Source organism: Haliotis rufescens, unplaced genomic scaffold (assembly GCF_023055435.1).
Source record: "Haliotis rufescens isolate VD_foot unplaced genomic scaffold, xgHalRufe1.0.p SCAF_16, whole genome shotgun sequence".
NCBI lineage: Eukaryota > Metazoa > Mollusca > Gastropoda > Lepetellida > Haliotidae > Haliotis > Haliotis rufescens.
This window is the reverse complement of record NW_025963846.1, coordinates 17,574,006-17,582,655: the sequence shown is the minus strand read 5'-3', so window position 1 is coordinate 17,582,655 and position 8,650 is coordinate 17,574,006. Positions and strand designations below refer to the sequence as shown.

The 8,650-nt window shown below is 47.9% G+C and overlaps 1 pseudogene; it reads left to right on the top strand.

The window, feature by feature from the left end:
• Positions 1–3,288: 3,288 nt before the first annotated feature.
• On the top strand, positions 3,289–6,048 carry LOC125380967 (annotated as a pseudogene).
• The last annotated feature ends 2,602 nt before the right edge of the window (positions 6,049–8,650 follow it).

Genomic DNA, 8,650 nt, shown 5'->3' with positions numbered 1-8,650 from the left:
TTTTGAAGGAAGCTCACAACGAAAAATACTTGAAGACGAGTAGCTAACATGCTAGTCTGTCTTACAGACCCTGATACAAATATATATCAAATACAGCCCATGCAAGTCTATAATGTTTGGCAAGTCTAGATCACTGCAGTATCAGGAATGTCACTGGGCTCCTTTTTATTATATTTTTATTAAGATAACTGAACAACTGTTTTTTTTATGTACGATATGTTCATTTCAGAGACTAGATTTTAGTCTACTAACATGCCTAACATGGCGTGTATCATGGGGATGGGACGGAAGTTGGTAACATACCAACGGAGAAAAACATTAAGTGTTTCGCCATTCAGAACGAGCATCAATAATTAGCCCGTTAATTATACTGCTGCCATCCTCGCCGGCTGGGATAATATGGTGCACATATAGCCAGCTGGTGCTGGACCCTTATCATATGTGGCCGGATGTCGATATCCTTTAACGAAGGAAATACGGTGGAAATAAGGGCGGTTCTGTCAAGGTCGACTGTTGATGATATTTCCTGATACCGCTCATCAATGTGAAGCCGAACATTGCTGGGAATGTTATCGTATTAACGCCACGTTACAATATATAGTTTTTTTTCTGATTTCATGTACAGTGTTAGAATGTTCTCTTTTGCCGAACATATACTTTTATTTGTATTCCTCATCTAAAAAATGGGTATTATATAAACAACATCTTTTTATTTATACTTAGAGATGTTTTAGGAATGTCTGTTGTGCGGAAATGGTGCTTTCTGTATTGACAACAATTTGAACATGTCAACAATGACGTCATCATCTGTCAGTATGTATCATGTTGCATGGATGACGACGCACACGACAAGCCACATCAGTGACAAGATGGCGATCACTCTGCGAACACTTGACGATCGTAAAAACAACAAGGACGTGCGTGTATTGTATCGTGATACCTGTTACATGAACGGCTCCAAGCACAAGGTCGGCGTGAATCCAGATACATTCATCGCAGATTTGGCACTACTTGATGGCCATACAGATGCAATAATGGTGCATGGGCCTTGGGTTGTTAAAAATCTTGTGAACTGACCGTACGTCTCGCTCTCCCTCTCTGTATCCCTCTCTCTCCCCCCTATCTCTCTCTCTCCTCACTCTGTATCCCTTCCCCTCTCTCCATCTCTCTGTACCACCACCTTCCTCTCTGTCTGTGTGTCTGTCTGTCTCTTTGTCCCCCCTCTCTGTCCGCCTGTCTGTCTCTTTCTCCCCCCTCTGTCTGTCTGTCTGTCTGTCTCTCTCTCTCTCTCTTTTTTTCTCCCTCTCTCTCTCCCAGGTCACCTAACTTCTTCGTTAAGGCGAGGGGTTAGGGGGTTTAGGCATGTGTTCATATTAAAACAACCGCAAGCCTCCGTCTAATATTCATTCCCAACAGCAACACAGCCCGGCTCTGCGTGTTGGTAGGCCTCCCGCTGAATGGTGGTTTAAGTAGCTTTTGTTCGCCGCCGTCAAGGCCCTGTTGGCGTGGCATGACGCCCAACTCGACACAAACTGCTATCGGAACAACTGATCAGATCTATTTCGCGATACGGTGATCAATACAGGCTTACAAATGGCCATGTAACCACGCTGCTGCGTTTATTAGCTTGACGTAGCCGCCAAACTAACTCGGGTACACCCTTACATCTGACTTGTGGGCCAATTACTGGATATCGATGGCGTACCATTAGTCTGTGTATACAGCCAACACGAGACTTTCGGAAAATAATATATGACTTTGATTAAAATTGGGAGGTGATGAGCTGCAGTTACCAGGCAGCGTTTGGGATAGATTTGTCCAACATCTAGGGAAATTACACGCTAACATCACAACTGCTTGAACACGTCATCGAATCCTGATTTGTCCCATCTGGTGGTGTGGTCCAGGCGGAGGCCCTGGCTGTGTGTGATGGCGATATATCCATCTAATGAACTGGTCCAGAGGGCCATGTCGGAAGCTGCTCCAGACACTGAGCCTGAGTGGACGGCCGCCCAGACAACAGCTTCAACGACGGACCCGACTACATCACTGTTGGTTTTAGAACGGTGTCATCGGTGGATCTTTTTCACGACTGCTAGGATACGACACCACATCTACTACTACTACTACTACTACTACTACTACTACTACTACTACTACTACCCAGCTACTACTACTACTACCCAGACCACCACCGTTACCACCCACACCACCAACACTACCACCCAGACCACCATTACTACCACCAACACCACCACTACCACCACCCAGACTACCACTACCATCACCTACTACCATCAAGACCACTACTACAACCCACACCACTACTACACCACCAAGACCACTACTACCACCACTACTACCACCCACACCACTACTATACCACCACCACCACTACTACCACCACTACTACCACCCACACCACTACTACCACCCACACCACTACTACACCACCAAGACCACTACTACCACCACTACTACCACCCACACCACTACTACACCACCAAGACCACTACTACCACCACTACTACCACCCACACCACTACTACCACCCACACCACTACTACCACCACTACTACCACCCACACCACTACTACCACCCACACCACTACTACACCACCAACACCACTACTACCACCACTACTACCACCCACACCACTACTACACCACCAACACCACTACTACCACCACTACTACCACCCACACCACTACTACACCACCAAGACCACTACTGCCACCACTACTACTACCACCCACACCACTACTACCACTCAGACCACTACTACCACCCACACCACTACTACACCACCAAGACCACTACTACCACCACTACTACCACCCACAGCACTAAAACACCACCAAGACCACTACTACCACCACTACTACCACCCACACCACTACAACAACCACCAAGACTACCACTACTACCATCCACACCACCGCTACCACCACCCAGACTACCACTACTACCACCACCACCACGACTACCACCCACACCACGACTACTACCACCCACACCACTACTACCATCCACACCACTACTACACCACCAACACGACTACTACCACCACTACTACCACCCACACCACTACTACACCACCAAGACCACTACTGCCACCACTACTACTACCACCCACACCACTACTACCACTCAGACCACTACTACCACCCACACCACTACTACACCACCAAGACCACTACTACCACCACTACTACCAGCCACAGCACTAAAACACCACCAAGACCACTACTACCACCACTACTACCACCCACACCACTACAACAACCACCAAGACTACCACTACTACCATCCACACCACCGCTACCACCACCCAGACTACCACTACTACCACCACCACCACGACTACCACCCACACCACGACTACTACCACCCAGACTACCACTACCACTACCACCCAGACCACCACTACTACTACCAACACCACGACTACTACCACCCAGACCACCACTACTACCACCCAGACCACTACTACCACTACTACTACCACCCACACCACTACAACAACCACCAAGACTACCACTACTACCACCCACACCCCTGCTACCACCACCCAGACTACCACTACTACCACCCGGACTACCACTACTACCACCCACACCACGACTTCTACCACCCAGACCACCACTACTACCACCCACACCACGACTACTACCACCAAGACTACCACCCACACCACGACTACTACCACCCAGACCACCACTACTACCACCCACACCACGACTACTACCACCCAGACCACCACTACTACCACCCACACCACGACTACTACCACCAAGACTACCACTACTACCACCCACACCACGACTACTACCACCCAGACCACCACTACTACCATACAGACCACCACTACCACCACCCAGACTACCACTACCACTACCACCCATACCACCACTACTACCACCCACACCACGACTACTACCACCCAGACCACCACTACTACCACCCAGACCACCACTAATACCACCCAGACTACCACTACCACTACCACCCAGACCACCACTACTACCACACACACCACGACTACTACCACCCAGACTACCACTACTACCACCCAGACTACCACTACTACTACCACCCACACCACGACTACTACCACCAAGACTACCACTACTACCACCCACACCACGACTACTACCACCAAGACTACCACTACTACCACCCACACCACGACTACTACCACCAAGACCACCACTACTACCACCCACACCACGACTACTACCACCCAGACCACCACTACTACCAGCCAGACCACCACTACCACCACCCAGACTACCACTACCACTACCACCCAGACCACCACTACTACCACCCACACAACGGCTACTACCACCTAGACCACCACTACTACCACCCACACCACGACTACTACCACCCAGACCACCACTTCTACCACCAAGACCACCACTACCACCACCCAGACTACCACTACCACTACCACCCAGACAACCACTACTACCACCCACACAACGGCAACTACCACCTAGACCACCACTACTACCACCCACACCACGACTACTACCACCCAGACCACCACTACTACCACCCAGACCACCACTACTACCACCCACACAACGGCTACTACCACCTAGACCACTACCACTACCACCCAGACCACCACTACTACCACACACACCACGACTACTACCACCCAGACTACCACTACTACCACCCAGACTACCACTACTACTACCATCCACACCACGACTACTACCACCCAGACTACCACTACCACTACCACCCAGACCACCACTACTACCACCCAGACCAAAACTACCACCTCCCAGACTACCACTACCACTACCACTACCACCCAGACTACCACTACCACTACCACCCACACAACGGCTACTACCACCTAGACCACCACTACTACCACCCACACCACGACTACTACCACCCAGACCACCACTACTACCACCCAGACTACCACTACCACTACCACCCAGACCACCACTACTACCACCCACACAACGGCAACTACCACCTAGACCACCACTACTACCACCCACACCACGACTACTACCACCCAGACCACCACTACTACCACCCAGACCACCACTACCACCACCCAGACTACCACTACCACTACCACCCAGACCACCACTACCACCACCCAGACTACCACTACCACTACCACCTAGACCACCACTACTACCACACACACCACGACTACTACCACCCAGACTACCACTACTACCACCCAGACTACCACTACTACTACCACCCACACCACGACTACTACCACCCAGACCACCACTACCACCTCCCAGACTACCACTACCACTACCACTACCACCCAGACTACCACTACCACTACCACCCACACAACGGCTATTACCACCTAGACCACCACTACTACCACCCAGACCACCACTACCACCTCCCAGACTACCACTACCACTACCACTACCACCCAGACTACCACTACCACTACCACCCACACCACGACTACTACCACCCAGACCACCACTACTACCACCCAGACCACCACTACTACTACCACCCACACCACGACTACTACCACCAAGACCACCACTACTACCACCCACACAACGACTACTACCACCAAGACTACCACTACTACCACCCACACAACGACTACTACCACCAAGACTACCACTACCACCACCCAGACTACCACTACCACTACCACCCAGACCACCACTACTACCACCCACACTACGACTACTACCACCAAGACTACCACTACTACCACCCACACCACGACTACTACCACCCAGACCACCACTACTACCACCCAGACCACCACTACTACCACCCAGACCACCCAGACTACCACTACTACCACCCACACCACGACTACTACCACCCAGGCCACCACTCCTATCACCACCACTACTACCATCACTACTACCACCAGCACCACTACTGCTACCACCACTACTACCATCACCACTCCCACCAGCACCTCGACTGCTACCACTACTACTACCGCTACCAATCCCACTACTACCTACGCTGTCGCTAGGTTTGCCTTCGACATTAAACCGACCACACGTGTCTAGCATATCAGATCGTTAAGCCTCTTCCCTATTCTGTAGATCAAATACAATAACGAGTTAATTATTAAAACTATCCCATTAAACCCTAGCCGCCATAACACAACGCCAGCTACACGTGGTCTAGTGCAACTCCGTCTGTTGAACACGTTAACATTTCCAGCAGATGTAGACGTTGCGAGTGACGATGGTGACATATACAGGGAAGGCCGTCACTGACACATCAGTCAGCTTCCGCACGCAAGATTAATGACACTCTCAATGACAGCTCGAACAAAAACTCACAAACCTAATACATCAACAGATAAAAGAGTACCAACTGTCGCACAAGCATAATTTGAAACAAGTGTATCAAATCTATAATATGACTGTCAGTGTGGGGCGAGTTATGGGCTGTTTTCATGGTGATGGTTAACGCAGGGATGCCTGGCTTCTCCCAGCGTGCGAGGGCCTGGGAGTCGGGGAAGATTAGCAGCCAGAGAGAATAATTATCACATGGTTGAGGTGGAGAACGTGATCATCGCCAGTATAACTGTTAATTGTGGTGTTGGAATATTAGAAGCGAAAATTTGCTCATATCATTGTTTCCAAATGCCTACCGACAATGATAGACAAAGATGTATTTTTCTCTTAATAATAGCTTCTTATGGTCTTAATACGGCCGTCAAATCAGCTGTTTCAATCAATTGTTATTGTTATTTGAAAATGAATCGTGTATTTTCTTAATTCATGGTAGAATAGAAGTTGTACTTGCTGATGGTGTCTGTTGGAACGATATTAGCGCTAGGATGGCAAAACTCCCATACTTTGATTAACGACAGTCGCTTTGTGAAACGGGAGCCTGGCCGATTTGGGTTCGCCTAAGCCATTGTAGCAGCCATATGCAAGACAAAAGTACAGTCTGTGTGTATCACAAACTCAATCTACATTCTTATGACCCTTTAGCGTTGAAAGAGACACAAGTTTTTAAAGTTCGAGTGAAATATCCAAAACTCTTATGAGAACACACGCATGTTTTATTGATTCTCAAGATTTGATGGTCAGGTGGTTTTAAATACGTAAAGACCATTTCATTCGCTTTTTCGACTCCTATGGGTCATATTCTTGACCACACTCAAAGACTTATAGGTCGAAATCACTCGTCACACGCACTGACATGTATTGTCCGTCTGCTATCATTGCACGGACATTTATTCGAGGATTCAATGACAGAATGCCCTCAGTGGTCTACATCCTATCGATCTGTGAACACATGACGCTTACCATTGCAAGTCCCGCCATAAAATAACAGCATTGTGACTAGTTCGCCTTTCATTGTGCCCATTTCACAGAGTGGTTTAGGGACCGACTATTTAGTATTCTGGCTGGAGCCCAGCTGGTATTAAAATGGGTTTTTTTTTGCAAAAAAGTAGGAAGAGGTCATTTGTTTTGATGTTTTATACAAATTAATAAATTGCATGATGGATCGGCATGCACAATGTCCTAAAACATGTGTTGTGATAAATTGAAAGTCCTAAAACGTGTTTTGAGATATAACATTGACCGGTTTCTCTGTTCACAAAAAAATGTCCTTTAAGGAAAAACTGACAAATCTGCCGAAAAATGCAAGCCAGCCTCCAACCCCACCCACAGCCACATGATCGGTAGTGTATCAAGGGAATAACGGTTGTCATTCGACTTGTGTTTTATCCCTTTATCCCAGCAAACGTATGCCCCAGGAGACATGTGCGTGTCCACCTAGACCATCTCTATGATCTCTTTTCGAAATATTTAGACATATTGAGGAGGATATCTCCGAGTTGGTCAGCACAATATAAAGGTCATATGTATTGTTGACAACAAAATCTTGTTATTTTTACGTTTAGGTGACAAAACTGATCCAGAAATCGATATTTAAGAAACAATATCAGATTTACAAATATCGAGCTGACATTTAATGATTTATCAGGTCTTATTGTGATCCTTTGACAGAAGGTTAGAGCAGTTAATCCCGGGAATACTGGCCAGGATTACAACACTGTCTCCACGCTATCCTCGCATTACAAGAGCAAAAGCAAACATCGTAAGCTATACAAACATCGGCTGCCATATCTTTTTTCGCATGATGGAGATATTAATACCACTTGTTCATTCCGACAAGAATCCGTCACATTCTGTTTGAATCGCCTTGTCTAAGTCGGCACTTCAAACAAACCTAATTCTAATCACTGACCCTACCAGCCGCCTAGGTACTACATCTCAGGAGGTGCGGATGTGTAATCATGACGGGAAGAGCAAATACCCATGAGATTGCCTTATCACACGCGGAATAATACACGCATCACTTCGCATGACCGTTGGTGATGTAAAGGGCGACAACTGCGGTAGATGCCCCCTGTTTGTCTTGTGGCCTGAATGTCGCCGAATGGTTATATTGATCTTTTCGGTATCCGAGAATCAAAACTCACTTGTACAGAGAACTAATTTCCGAGGCGGGATTCGGATTTAAAGGGATTGCATTGCATCTTAAGTCTCGGGACCCCAGCCTAAGAAATGAGCATGCTCAAGGTGTAGCAGTTTCAGTGTAAACTACGAGGAGTCAGAAGCAATATGTTCAGACACTTTGGTC